We start from the raw sequence: 15207 nt of genomic DNA, 5'->3' as shown, positions 1-15207 counted from the left end.
CTGAATATGTCTGTTAAATCCATCCGGCTCATCAGAGCCACTATTTTCTTGTTGATTTTTCTATTTGGATGATCTGCCCATTGATGTAAGTGGGGTGTTGTTAAAGTCCCCTACTAATACTATTGTATTACTATCAATTATTTCTTTTATGTTTATTATTAACTGTTTTATGTATTTGGGTACTCCCATGTTGGGTGCATAAATATTTATAATTGTTATATTCTCTTGTTCGATTATCCCTTTAATTATTATATAGTGTCCTTCTTTATCTCTTGTTACAGTCTTTGTTTTAAAGTCTATTTTGGCATCCATTTGCTCCTTAAATGTTTCTCCATTCTCTCGATCTCTAGGTATCTTTAGGTCTGAAATAAGTCTGTTGTAGGCAGCGTATAGGTGGGTCTTGTATTTTTATCCATTCTGTTACACTATGTCTTTTGATTGGAGCATTTAGTCCGTTCACATTCAAAGTAATTACTGATAGATATGTTTTGTCATTTTGTTACTTGTGTTTTGTGGTTGTTTCTATAGATTTTCTTTGATCTTTCCTTGTTCCTTTCTATGGTTTGTTGGCTTTCATAAGTTATATACTTGGATTCCTTTCTCTTTTTTTGCCACTGTCCCTTGAATTATATTTTCCTAGGGCACTTCACGCAGAGATTGGACTAGGCAAAAGAAGAATTTAAGCATTTCTTATTCCCCTAGCTACATACCATCTGATACCACCCCAATTTCTACCAGAATTTCTAGTCCTTTTTGGGGAGTCAGTATCAGGTTGGGAAATGCAAGTCAATTATTTGGCCTAAGACATGAGCTTCCCTTTTCTCTGATAGTGTTGTTAAAAAGAAATTGCACCTGCACCATTAGGTGAAAGGCCATTTGGGACCTTACATAGTCCAGAAGTGACCACCACTAACCCATCTGATGTGTCTAAGAACATTAGAAAACGCCCCAGTCCTGCACCAAGCACCAGAGTTTACACAGCTAAATGTGGATTGATTTTGGCCTCCACTCACACCAATGGCTGAGTGCCCTTGGGCATGACAGAACCTGTCCAACTACTGTGGTGACCTTGGGCCAGAATATACAGTGCATGTGAGCATGTTGGTTTAATTTGTTTGTCTTTTTTTGAAGTATATTTCCTCATGAGAACTGCCATTGTGTGTATTCTAATTAAATGTAAATATTATACTTTATAATCTTATAATAATTTCCTGATAAATATACCCGATAATCTAGTCTGTAGCATCATATTACAGTCTATTGCATTTGGCTCTCCTGGTCTCCTTTTTGCTTTCCACAACTATTTGATCACACTTTTAGGATGGAAATAATCTGGTCTTAATCCTTTCAATAAAAAAAAAGGCTGGCAAACTTCTTTTATGAGTAAATGGAAAGGGTTTTGTAAGGCAGCATATATAAAAAAAGAAACATTAATCCTAACCCTTCACTTTCTTAAATGGGAATTAAGGTCAGCATTCTTAAAGCAGCCAACTGAAGTGGTGCTAAGTTCAGAAATTCTTTGGAAAGAGAACCAAACAGCTGACTTTCACTAGAGAAAGGCATTTCAAGAGTTGGGTGCTAAGCACTGGTGGTGTCTTTCCAAGTCATTTCTCTTTAACTAGATCATCTCTTTTAAGAGGATAATGAGAGACCATAAAAAATATCATTATGTTCGTCTATTTAATTCTTTATTCTTAATTAGGTCCTTCTACCACATTATAAGATACAGTAAATCATATTTTCTTCTGAAAGTCTAGACTGTTTCCTAAGGAAAAATGAGGGATTTAGATATGTCTAACAAGTCTTTCAGTCAATCAGAAATTAATGATGCACTGAAGAATGTATTTAAGAGAGCCTCTGGAAAAGAAAGGGTAGAACCTTCAATCAGAGTAGGACATATAAAACTTTTTTTTCAGATTCAAGCGGTAAGCAGTATCTTTTTGAAGAGGAAATGCTTCCATGAATTATTTCTCATGAACAACATCATTTCACCCCTTAAATCTATGTCTCATTTCATCTTCCAACACAGCAAACATAATTATAGTCAGACACAACATCACTGCATCTGCTGTCCAATTCCCAGAGTGGTCAGTTGTCTATTTTTCATGTTCTAGCATATTTCAAAATTCAACCTCTGGATTTTAAATACGGTGTTGTGACTTACAAACACATTGGCAAAAAGACAGTGTTCCTTCAAAATCCACATACTTTCTGCAGATGCAGTCTCCTATTCATGAAGAAAATCTATTTTGTACTTGACTAAAAATAGTGTGGAAGTTAATTCCCACTTAAGAGAGTAGGGAATTGAGATACTGAAAAGAATAGTTTGGAAATGGAAAAGGATTTACGCTTTGTCAAAGAGGCCATTTTTAGCACCTTATCACAGTAACAACAGAAGCACTTTGTAAATTTAGTTTTGACAGCATTGGGATTATCACTTTTTCTATCTAAGATAAACTTTAGTATGCATTGACATTATCATTTGTATAAATATCTCCAACATTTTAGCATGACAAGAAGGTAATTCACATTGAAATCACATGTGATAGTTTATAGAACCTTTGCAATACTTTGGTATTATCCCCATGTTAAAGATGAGGAAACCGAGGCAGAGAAATTGACCTTACCCCCATGTCATTGACCTTACCCTATGTCAAGCAAATACCTGGGAGAGTTCACAATCAAGCCCATGTCTTCTGGTTGGTGCCCCAAAGTATGTGTATTTAACACAGAAGCACAGATAAAAATATGTGTGGTGTTGGTGAGCTGCTAACTAGATGAAAATATCTTTCATTGTTTCCACCTCACCCAAGTACAGCTGAGGGTCAGAGACTTGGATTTTAATCCTTACAGAATGACTGAATCTCTCCGAGACCTTCTTTTCTCTGGCCCTTGTCTTTAAAGAGAAGACATTTCAGGAGACAACAGCCTTGATGCTTTCCAGGCCTTGCAGTGTGTGAACGTCTGTTTGTGTTCTGTAAATATGGCCAAATTTCAGTTATCTGATAAGTTAAATAATAGAATTAAAAAGTTTAAAATAAAATTAGTGGTTTCAATCTCTGCCTTTTACTCAAGAATGAGGGATAAGAATTAGACAAACACATTTGGCTTGATGGTATGAGTGCAATTTTAGAAGTACCAGGAGAGTGGTCACCTCCTAAATAAGCTCACAACATTTCCGGAAATTATTTTCTTATATCCTCTTAGTAAACTCACATGCATGCTTGCTCAGAAACATAGCAATTATTTTTATTAGTGGTTTTCAGTTGGTCATGATCTTGACTCCCAGTGGACTTTTGACAATGTCTGGAGACATTTTGGATTGTCACAGCTGGGGTGCTTCTAGCATCTAGTGGGTGGCGGCCAGCAATGCTGCTAGACATCCTGTAATTTACAGGATGCTCTCCCACAGACTCGTACACAACAAAATGTTATTCTGCCCTCAATGTCAATAGTACTAGTCAAAAAATTGTATTTAAATTTATAAATAATTGAAAGACAACTCTACCATCATAAAGCAAGTTAGATTTTTTTTTCTAGGAATTTCAGTTTTAGGGTCCACATGACATAGGTAAGACACTAGTATTTTCAATTATGAAATGTTTATTTCAGCTTATAATGATCCCTATGATCTAAAAAGTCAGGATTTAATTGAGTAAACAAGTATTATTTTAAACATTTAAATAACTAGAAGAGCGATAAGTTGGGAATCATTCTTTCATGCTTTCGTGTAAATTAATGCAATGAGAAATCATTGTGAGGAAAAGCAGACCTGAGTGAATACCATAGTAGAAGGGGTTAGGAAGCTGGAAGATAGCATGAGAATCCTAGGCACCAGAGGAAGGAGGAGGTAAGAAGGATGATGGTGCCCACTCTTCAAATTTCAAAGACTAGCCCAACCATAAGCTACAAATAGTAGCAAAACTCAACATATGTGAATTTCAGTTCTTTTTTCTAATTCAGCTTTAAGTGGGATGGGTCAGTGATTTTTAAAATAATTAATGATTGGGGGCACCTGGGTGTCTCAGTTGTTAAGCATCTGGCTTCAGCCCAGGGTGTGATCCCAGCGTCCTGGGATCAAGCCCTGCATCGGGCTCCCTGCTCTGCTTCTTCCTCTCCCACTCCCCCTGCTTGTGTTCCCTCTCTCGCTGGCTGTCTCTATCTCTGTCAAATAAATAAATAAAATCTTAAAAAAAATTAAAGTAAAAAAATAATCAATGATTGGAAAGAGTAGTGGTAAAGAGGATGCCGATTAATTAATAGATTGGCTGACATTGTTATATTAACTTGGGATTAGGAATCTCAGTGATTTCATAAATTGTATCACTAGCTTTGATTCTAGACTGTATAGTTTGCCTTGAAAACGTAATAATGAACTATTTCTTACACCATTCATGATTTAGTTTATTTCCTTAATTTTTGTAATTTGAGTAGCTTGTTAAATTTGGACTACTTTTTTTGCTATTTAAGGTGTTATATAATACAGGCAGACAAAAACTCTGTTAAGATAGTATCCTGCAAAGTTTAAGCTCTGTATTTGTATTAATTATCTATTGTTGCTTAACAAATTAGGCCAAAATTTAGTATCTTAAAATAGCAAACATTTATCATCTCATGTAGTTTCTGAGAATCAAGGGATCTGGGGACATCTTAGCTGGCTGGTTCTGGCCCTGGATTCCTTGTGAAGGTACAGTCAAGCTATTGGCTGGGCCTACAGTTTCCAAAGACCTGACTGGAGCTAGAGAATCCATTCCAAAGTCATTCATTTGGGTGTTACCCAAAGGCTTCAAGTCCTTACGATGTGGCCCTTTCCACGAGACTGTTTATAACATGGCTTCCCCCAGAGTGATGAGACAGAGAGAGAGAGAGAGAGAGAGAAAGAAAGCATGATGGAAGCTGTGGTGTCTTTTATGGAAGTGACATATCATCTCTTCTGCCATATTCTGTTGGTCACACAGACAACTGCAGTAGAATGCAGGAAGGGGACTATGCACAAATATGAATACCAGAAGGAGAAGATCATTGGACCATCTTAGAGGCTGATTACCACACTAAAATGCCTTTAAATTCACGAACCAGCTAGAATTCATCCTACTAAAGTGTCTAAATATAACAATACATAGTAAGCTCTGCAATTGGTCACTTATAATAACGACAACAAGCTTTGTTGGGAAAAAAAAATGAACCCATGTTCTAAGAAAAACTACATTGAGTTTATAGTAGATATGCACAATGATCTTAAAAACAAAACAGAACAAATGTTAGGTTCTGCTAGTTTTTTTGTGGTACAGAAATAGCTTTTTGTGCTAATCTAGTCAGAATTCTTTTGGCTTTTTGGTAGTATAAGAAGTATAATTCTGAGTATGATTTGGAAAGGATTGACTGCTAGTCCCTGGTCTTCCATCTCCTGGCTGCACAACCGAGCCAAGTTCTCATCTCAGATGCCTCGTCTGTGAAATAGCTATGACAACATTCATCTTTGATCGTTGCTTTGAGGACAAAATGCTATGATGTGAGCAAACTATTCAGCACATTGCCTCACACACAATGAGACTATAATAAATAGTAGTTATGAATATCAGCTGTAATCCAGTGTTTTTTAAACTGAACATTGTGATTCAGGTTGTGAAACTAAAAACTTGGTTGAGTCAAATCTTCCTGTACAAATGAAATAAAATATCAAAGTCTCAGAGGGTCAGAAACCTGGGTTCTATTTTCTACTGTATCGCTGGAGTAAATATAATTTCATGAAACTTTTGTTTCTTATTTGAGTACGCATACAGGCTTGTGTGTATGTGTGTGTACTGTATTTGTTTCTTGTCTGGATTAAAACTATTCCTCTTACTAGGGGTTACAGGAAAAAAAAAAAGAGAGAGTGACATTATTCTAACTTTTGTGTTTTCACCTGAGGAGAACCAATCTTATTCTGTTCTTGTGATTGTGTCTCTCCAAATGTCTTGAAAATTGGAGTATTTTAATGCCTCTTTGTTGGAGAGTCTCTTCCTGTCTAGAATCCCATTTAAAGATGAAATCCCAAAGTGCACAGTGCCATGACCTTCCCGTGTTATATCATTAGACACACCCCAGGCAAGGACAAGGCTCAGTGCTTCATGCCCAGTAGCACAGTGGTTTTCAGATGCATTAATGGTAAGTGACACAGGAAGCTCAGAAACCCCAGTGGACTGACTTGGAATCTTTTATATAGCAAGCATCCATAAGGACTTTTTTAGTTGTGTGATTAAATGAAGAAGTGCTAAGCCCCTGAGGTTTTTGAAATTCTAAACATTAATCTGTCTTGACAAGGAACTGCTTCTCATGGAGGAAAGAACCATTTATGGCCTTTTGCTGTCAAGTTTGCCAAATGTCCAGTAGTGAACCATACAAGTAAATTTCCTTTTTGTTGTTTTAATGGCATATTTTCTTTGCCTTAAATTTTTATTGGTAGTTATCATCAGTGACTTGAAATTTTTCATCTTCAATTTATCAGTCAGTTTATCAGAGAACAAAACAGTATTGGTACTTTCCAGGTTCCCGTTCTCCTAAGTAGAGTGATGAATACTTTAATAATGTGTATAATTTCATACTTCATCTGCTTTTAAGTCAGATATTGAGCTAGTTACAGTAAATATAATGTTTAAAATGTTAAAGAAAAAAGCTGTCTCTTTTTTCTCCCCTTTTACAATCTTCTCCCAATCCCTCCCTCCCCTCCTCCCGTCATACACAGTATTTTTATGAAGGACATCTGGGAACTTTATTCATTGCTGATCATCAAAATCATAATTATAGATATTTCTGGGTTAAAATTGCTCAAGGAGAAAGTTTCCTCTGAAGGTTTGAAACAACTAGCACATGTTGTATATGAGGTTTCTCTATACCCTGTGGCTATAAAGTCTGGAAGAATTAGTGAATATATATAATGAATGGCTTTCTGACATTACATTAAAATACAATAAAATACTATTATTTGTTCCCAGACATTTTAGCCACCATATAGTACATAGATTCCTGAGAATATAAACAGGAAAGATACTTTACAGTTCTTCAAGAATGAAGGTTGGCAAAACTCTAACATTAGACAGGCAGTAGTATCAGGAATCGATAACATGCTATTGTAAATCCTTTATCTTCTTATGGCTGTGGTTTACAAAACATTTTAACTTTACAAACTTTCTTTGACATAAGTATCTACTTTACAGTTGGGGAAACCAAGGCTTAGAATAGTTAAGTGATTTTTTCATAATCACAAAGTAAGTGTTAGGAAGCTAGGCCTTTAAGAATAAATCTGTCATGATTTTTCTTTAGTCCTTAAATAATTCTGTGATGTCAGTATATTATTATTCCCATTTTCTCGACGCAGAAGCTGAAGCACAGAGAAGGAAAGCAACTTGCTCAAAATCCTACAACTTATCATTGGTCAGCCCAAAGCTGTAAGAGTCCAATGCTTCCTCTTTTTTCTCATTTCTCTGCTTCTTTTCATATGCTCCTTCTCATGTGGCTGTAAATCTGCATTTGGTAAAAGAAAGAATCCAATGGCTAATTTTAACTGTTAATTCTCTCTTATTGAATATGTATATATAAAGTTACAACAGAGAATTCACACTTCTTTTAATAGATTTGCATACTGCTTCTCCCAGCCTGGCTCCAGATCAAAATATAAGTATCTGTCATTTGCGTAGCATCTTATGGACAGCCAAATGTTTTCACACACTTCATTTGATTGTCACAACAAACCTATGAGATACTTAGGATAGGTGGAATTAGCGGGATGATTTTACTAATTGGGCAAGTGAAAGACTGTAAAGTTTACATGGCCAATAAAGTGGAAAAAAAAAAAAAACAAATCCCTCAATCTCTTGATGACACATTTTGGGAGCCCTCTGCATTGCTACTCTAAAGACAGCCCAGCATCCCACAAGATTCTGCGCACTTATGGGTTCACCACTTTGAAAGAAATCAAGTAGACCATAACAAATCTTAGCATTTGCCCTAAGAGGTTCTTACAGCTGGGCTGATGGGCATGGAGTGTGGTAGCACAATCGTAGACTCTGGGTTCAGGCAAGGTGGGTGAGAATTCTGGCTCTGCAGTGAGCTATATTTAACTGCATTTTGAGGAAAATTATCTGTCCTCTCTAACTCCCCATTTTTTACAGATGAAAAAGTTGTGAGAAAACAAATGTGTGATTTCCTGATATGATGGTGGCTTTCCAACAAACTCACCTGACTTCTTAAATGTAACATATCTCATGATGTGCCATGAGAATCCTTGGCTTTAAGAAGTCAAGCATGTAAAAGCCTCAAGCGAGATCTCAGGATATATAAAGTTTGGGCTTCATGGTTTCTTGAAAATTATAATGTTGATATAATTTTAACATAAAAAAGGTCATGATGAAACTGACTGCTGAGAGCAACCAGCCCTGAGTGGGAATGCATATCAGGACAGATAAGAAGCTGATTAAGTATGTGCTTTCTCCAAGTTATGTTTGCGCTCAGTCATGTTGAGTTAACTGAGAGGACATACCAAACTCTTTAGTTCTTCTCTATGAGAACATGGAATAAAATTGTCATGGATTTCATAAACTCAGGGTATATGCTTCACAATCTTGTGCAGGCTATTTCTATTCTAACAGTTACCGCATTATAATGATGTTGCCTATTAATATACTTGGCTTTCTCACTAAGACAGGGACTAGGCAAGAACTATATCTTTTGCATCTTTGTATCTCCATGGCGCAAGGCCTGTTATTATAGAATACATATAAATGTGGCTCAGTAGATGTTTACTAAACTGTGCTCATCCCATATAAGAAAATATATAAATGTATATATTATATAAACATACATAATTGCACTCTCATATCTGTGTGTACCCATATGTCTTTGTCATTATCTGATCTACTATTCTGTAATCTTACACTGACTTGATAAAACATGGCATTTTCAAGGGGAAACAATTACAGTCTACTATTTTATCATGTATGTATGTTTGTGTGTGTATGTATATCTATATATGTATGTATATATGTATTCATGTGTTCCAATTCAATATTCTATGTAAATATATGTATCTGCAAAATTTATGTAAGTATATTTAGCTGTGAGTACAACTTTTGACAACCTAAAATTTTTGAGCAAAAATTATTTGTTTAGCAGTTTCAATTTAGATATAGTTCAGTGTGTTTTAATTTAATAACCTGGAAAACATTTATTTAAAAAAAGTTTCATTTGAAGATTATTGATAAAATTTTGTTGGTATGCTTTTTTTAAGTCATAATGTTGGAGTACACTGTATGAGAGTAAGTTTTCTGAGTGTGTATATAAATGTTAGAATAAGTATTCACTTGACATTTATGTTTGTTTGAAAGGATGATGATGTAATGAACAGGAGAACAAGCATGTACTAATCCATATGCCATATGAAGATGGTATCTCTGTTTTGGTTGAGTAAATGAAAGAAAATACTTTTCAGCAAGGATAATTAATGAGACCATAAATAGCGTATCATCATGAGCTGAGAAAAGAGTAAGTCACCTTGTCTTATAAAATAATTACTTTATGCTCAGTTTAGGAAGGCCAAAGGGCCCACTACGTATTGACCCAATCATTCTGTTGATATTCCTAAGCATGATAATGGTGAAAGGCAAAAGGAGAGAACAAGTGAATGAAGAGTTTTTGTTTGGTTGGTTTTTGTTTGTTTTTAACCATTGGAAGGTGATAGGCAAATGTTAGGTGCCTTCTCCCCTCCTCCCCCACAAACTGGTGGCAATGCCTTTAGGATCAAGACAGCTTACATGAATAGCTAAAAGGACCAGGAGTTTTACCCATCCTGGCTGAAGGCTTAGGGTTAGCCAAGCAAAATACTTCAGATTTGTGCAGAAAATGGCCCTTTGGGATCCTTGCACTACTCAAGATACTGAGGCAGACTTTAGTGGAAAGAGAATGGACCTGGGCATCAGACAGACTGAAGTTTTAATACCAGCTCTAGCACTTAGGCTCTGTGACCCTGATCACATTATTTAATTTCTCAGCACTTCTATCATTTTATTAGTATGAGCTGATAACAATATCTATTCCAAAGGATGGCTGTGAGGAGTTTAAGGAAAGTATATAAAGACCTTGGCTCATAGGAAGTGCTCGGTAGATAATGGCTGTTGTTATAGGCTTTCCACAAAACCTCTCAGGTCAGAAGAGACTACCTGAGGGTATTTCTGCTCTTTTGTTTTCTCTTGTTTATTAGCTTTCTTTAGTTCTCATAAAGATAGGCATAAGGGACAGGGCTAGAGGAGATAAACCAGTGGAACCAATGGGGCATGTCTTGGATCACAGTCTATGTTTTTCCCAGATTTGCTCTGATCACACCACTACTAAATTGCCAGGTATTTAGAAGTTTCCCATGGAGTGAATGCGTTCTAAGCACATTTTTGTCTTTCTCTCCTTTTGTTTTTTGTTTTTTGGTTTTTTTTCTGAATATAAAATTAAATTTTCATTGTTTTTAAAGAAAGTGGAAAATATCAGCCATTTCAAGAAGAAAATAGGTCATGTATTCCCATCAGCCAGAGATAGGTACCGTTCACAATTCAGTGTTTCTTTTCTTTTTCCAATGCATACAAATGTGTCTGAATACATTTATCATAGTTGAGAACGTATTAAGTAAATATAGCATTTTGTATACTGCTTACTATGTTGAGTAGAAAGGTTTTTGGATTTTTGTTTTGTTGTTGTTTTTTTGTTTTTTTTGCTGTTTTCTTTTTAAGCCATGGAAAGCTGGTACTTTTTAGTCACTTTGTGCCTTAAAATCTAGACTATACAGTCTATTCAATGGAAGTCTGCCTAGGAAGTTGGGAGGGGGCTGCCTTTATAATTGTGGTCATGGTTATTTTAAAATTTTAATGTAGTAATTTATGTTTGAAAAGGACTATAGAATTAATTTTTGGTTCTTGTAACTTGTTTTTTGTTTGTTTGTTTTGTTTTGTTTTTCTTTCTCAATCCCCTAATTGCTCTCTCTGGGAAATAATTACTTGCTAAAGATAAAAATTATTTGTACAGACTCTTGAGATATATTCTATAAATGGGACAAGATTCATCACACAGCTTTCCTTCCACCCCTTAGAGAAGAAATCCTAGGGGTTTTGTTAGATGCTGAGAAACAGTTTGCTCCTTCTTAGAACTCAGGGTAATGGGTCTAAATAATTTGTACTCCTCTCTTCAGAATAAGTCAGGCCTTGGGGTACAAGACTATTATATTAGCAGTTAAAATTACGAAATCTTATTCAGTCCCATAGTTCATAATAAAACTGCACTGCTAACACACATCTCCGTCTCAAAAACATAATGTTGATTAAAAAATGAAAGAGTTGAAGGAGCCATACAATAAGGGAGCATTTTTGTAAATCTTGAAAATATACTAGATGGTATGGTTTATTATTTTGTGTATATACCTATGTAGTATAAGTCCATATCAATTTCAGGATAATGTGTACATACCTATGTAGTATAAGTCCATATCAATTTCAGGATAATGGTTAATTCTGGTGTGTATGTAGAGGGGGTGCTTAGGTTTTCTTTGCAACATTTTATTTCTTACTAAAAAAGAAATTCAAAGCAAAGGTCAAAATGTGACATCTGCTAAATCTTAATGGGAACTTCATGATATCTAATATTTCTAAACTTCCAAGATTTTAGACTTCATCATAAATCAGACCAGCTGATTTTTTCAGTTAGTGAAAAATAGAAGGTTTTGAGTGGCCATTGCTTTTTGGGGATGGGGATGAAATTAGGAAGTAAACTGTGAGGTGATGTATAGCTCCCCAAACTAGATTAGTGAATCTTTAAAAGGGCCTTTTACAAAATTCTTCTGGAAGTACATGTGGTAATGAGAGCGGGTATTTTAACAGTTACTTATGCTTAGTTTCATTCTCTCTCATGGTGTGTGGTTAATTCTAAGAGGGACTAATTCCCTGTAATAGTGATTTGGGCTCCCTTCCAATAGCACTTGAGATATAACAAGCATCACCAAGGCACCAAAGTGGTCTTTGTGAAAGAAGAAATAATGTCCAGTGTCTATAGTCCTTTGATGAAAATGAGGAAAAATAGGGATTTCATATCACTTATAAAATGTTAGCAATCACCGTCCTTTTCTTAGGCTTTGAATAACTGTTTCCATCCTAATAATCTTTCTAGTTCTTGGACCAAGGGTAATTTAAATAAGAGTTACTCAACAAATATTATTCAGGAAAAGTTAGACCTCACACATAATACTTTGGAATGTTTATCATACAATGACGTTGACAGTTTTATGCCTGTACAAACTTACTGTATGTTCCATTCAGTAATCCCACATTGTAGGAGAAAACACACGTGCACACACACATGCACACACATATACACATATATAATTTTACCATTAGTTTTGATGTGTTTTAGCAGATGAAAGACAGATAATTCTTAAAAAGCAACCCTAAACTTTAGAGATATGACAGAAGAGAAGGAAGATGAATTCACCAACTTTATTTCAAGGAAAGAAGCAGCATATATGGAAAGATAATAGCCTAAAAAGTCAGAATGTTGAACAGGTTAGATTTTAAATGTTAATATCCTGCAATTCCATATGAAATACTGGAGTAAAATGACACCAGTTTTCTACCTAGTAGTGGTATTCCTGAAATATCTATAAATCTCTTAATTATTAATTAAGGCTTTTAAACTTCTGTTACTGTAGTTATTATATCATTTGCTAAGTATTTAAATTTCATGATCTGGCCTACAGTGTTTAATGCGGGAGTTTTTCCTTAAAGATGAATATCATAAGCTACTTGTTTGCATTACTGTCATTTGACATAGGAGAAAAATAATAGAGTTTGCAGAAGATGTTTCTTAGAATTATCCTGTAGAGAGTCTCTTATACCCCATCAGCCCCCCACAACTTACTGTCTGCTGGGGTGCTCACTAGTTCAAATGTCAAAGCTTTCTTTTTTAAGTGAATCAGAATATATTTTGTGTAGCATGCAAGGGGATAAATTTTCTTCCAGATAAACAAGAAACTAAAACAAAACAAAACAGCAACAACAACAAAAAAACCCCATTCAATTAAAGGGAGATATGTTTGCAATTTTCTGTTTCAAACAGCAAATTTCTTCTTTATTTTGTAAGTTATCACTTTTAATTAATTTAAAAACACTGTATACAAAGTTGCTTTGTGGTTCATCCATTTTCTCTACCATCTAAGTGTAAATTCAGAATTTGGGAAAAAAGTTTCTCGGTTGTTAGGCAGTATACTGGAGCTGTCCATGACTGTTAAACAGCTATTATCTATAGTGATTAAATTTGACATAAAATATAACTCATCCAGTACTGGTGGTTTTAAATGGACCTTCAGTGAAATAAACTAGAGTGAAGTGAGCAGAACCACAAGATATGAATGGAGAATCTGATACACATAGGTTGGGAGTAGGGGAATGTATGTATATGAGAGCATATGTATACAAGTAAAAGTGCACACTTACACATACATATACGCTTATATGTGTCATTAAAGGGGTGAACTTTATGCTTAGAGTATTTGAAAATATGGTAAAGTACAAAGAAATTATCTACCTGAGCCTACTAAATAAATCTCATTTTAAAATCTGATGGCGTGCTTTTGCCCTGTGTGTGGCCTCAAAGGCATACCTTTGCTTCTGACTGATTTATCTCTTGATTTCCTGAACAACACATTCCAGGAGGTGGTCAGGAATGTCATCTTGCCTAAGCAAGCATAGCTTCTTGCATGCTGTCATAGTCTTCTGGCTCCTTCTTTATGCTCCATCCTCCAGGTTTTTCAGGCCACATTTTTGTGTGTTAAGCAGACCTAAGAAATGTATGCCCTCTCTGCCATGTTCATTTAGGACTGACTCTGAGAAGACTTCTTAATTCCCTCAGTTAGAGGATTCATTTATTCCTTCATTCTATCCCATCAGACATGCAGGTGGGCAGACATTTGTACCTTCATTCTAGCACTTGTAACATACTTGTATTATAGGTAGTCTTAATCATCAGAATCAAGTTTTAGTCATTCTTTTGCTTTCATTGTATAGCTCAGTGATTAAAACATGGTTAGTTTTCATTGTGTTTGGTAGATTTTACTTAGTTTAAATAATTACCTATAATAAGATGATTGCAAAAAGTAGAAAGGTACAGTTAAGACAAGATGGGGTTATGTGGTCCAGTAAGTGAGGATATATGTCTTCAGGCCTATCTGCTTTTGCATCTTTACATGGATCCCATTGACATTCATAAAGGCATCATCAATAATTGGTTATGTGATATTTTGTACTTTCAGAAACAAATGTAACTAGGCTTAAGCTCACAATTGGAGGCTGTCAGTATTTTCATATACCCGTTCATTGATTCATGCATTATTTGAATTTATTTAAATTTATGAAGAGCAGAGTGCCTGGGTGGCTCAGTCTGTCAAATGTCTGCCTTCAGGTCAGGTCATGATTTCAGGGTCCTGGGATCAAGCCCCACATCAGGCTCTCTGCTCAGCAGAGAAGCTGCTTTTCCCTCTCCCTCTGTGAACTCAGTCTCATTCGCTCTCTCACTCTCACTCAAATAAATAAAATATTTAAAAAATAAAATAAATTTACTAGGGGCACCTGGCTGGCTCAGTCCGTAGAGTATGCGACTCTTGATCTTAGGGCCGTGAATTGAGGCCCCACGTTGGGTATAGAACTTAACTAAAAAAAAATTTTTTTTTTTAAATTTTACTCTAACTTACTTTTTTGCTTAGTGCCAGGCATTAAGTGATACCAAGGTGAACAGTTGTTTTCCCTCAAGGAGCTTATGGTATGCTGAAGACAATGCTGTTATAAAAAAGAAAAAAAAAGAGGCACAAGATGCTCTAGAAGTACAAAGAAAGGGGACACCTGGCTGGCTCAGTCGGCTAAGCGTCTGACTCTTGATTTCAGCTCAGGTCATGATCTTGAGGTTGTGAGATCAAACTCCACAACAGGCTCCACGCTCAGTGGGGAGTCTGCTCGGGATTCTCTCCCTTCCTCTCCCTCTGCCCCTCTGCACTGGATGTGCTCTCTCTCTCTCTGTCTCTCTCAAATAAATAAATGAATATTAAAAAAAAAAAGAAGTATAAAGGAAGGATATTACAGAGGAGAGTCATGGAAAGTTTCCTTGAGGAAAAACTTGAACTTAGTTTGAAAAACAGGACCTAGCCCATGA

The 15207-nt window shown here is 35.7% G+C and overlaps 1 protein-coding gene across 3 annotated transcripts in view; it reads left to right on the top strand.

Annotated features, from left to right (window-relative positions):
* Positions 1-15207, top strand: part of ANGPT1 (angiopoietin 1) — a 245836-nt gene that overhangs the window by 129185 nt on the left and 101444 nt on the right. The window contains exon 1 of one of the 3 annotated variants that reach the window (XM_044382643.3): positions 9366-9519. The exons of the other annotated variants lie outside the window; for them this stretch is intronic. The gene's annotated coding sequence lies outside the window, so the exon portion shown is untranslated. Of the gene's footprint in view, positions 1-9365; positions 9520-15207 lie in introns of those variants that run through there. 3 annotated transcript variants of the gene reach the window in all.

The sequence above is a fragment of the Ursus arctos genome, unplaced genomic scaffold (genome assembly GCF_023065955.2).
Source record: "Ursus arctos isolate Adak ecotype North America unplaced genomic scaffold, UrsArc2.0 scaffold_6, whole genome shotgun sequence".
Classification (NCBI taxonomy): Eukaryota; Metazoa; Chordata; class Mammalia; order Carnivora; family Ursidae; genus Ursus; species Ursus arctos.
The sequence above is the reverse complement of the archived record's forward strand: the minus strand, read 5'-3'. Positions and strand labels throughout refer to the sequence as shown.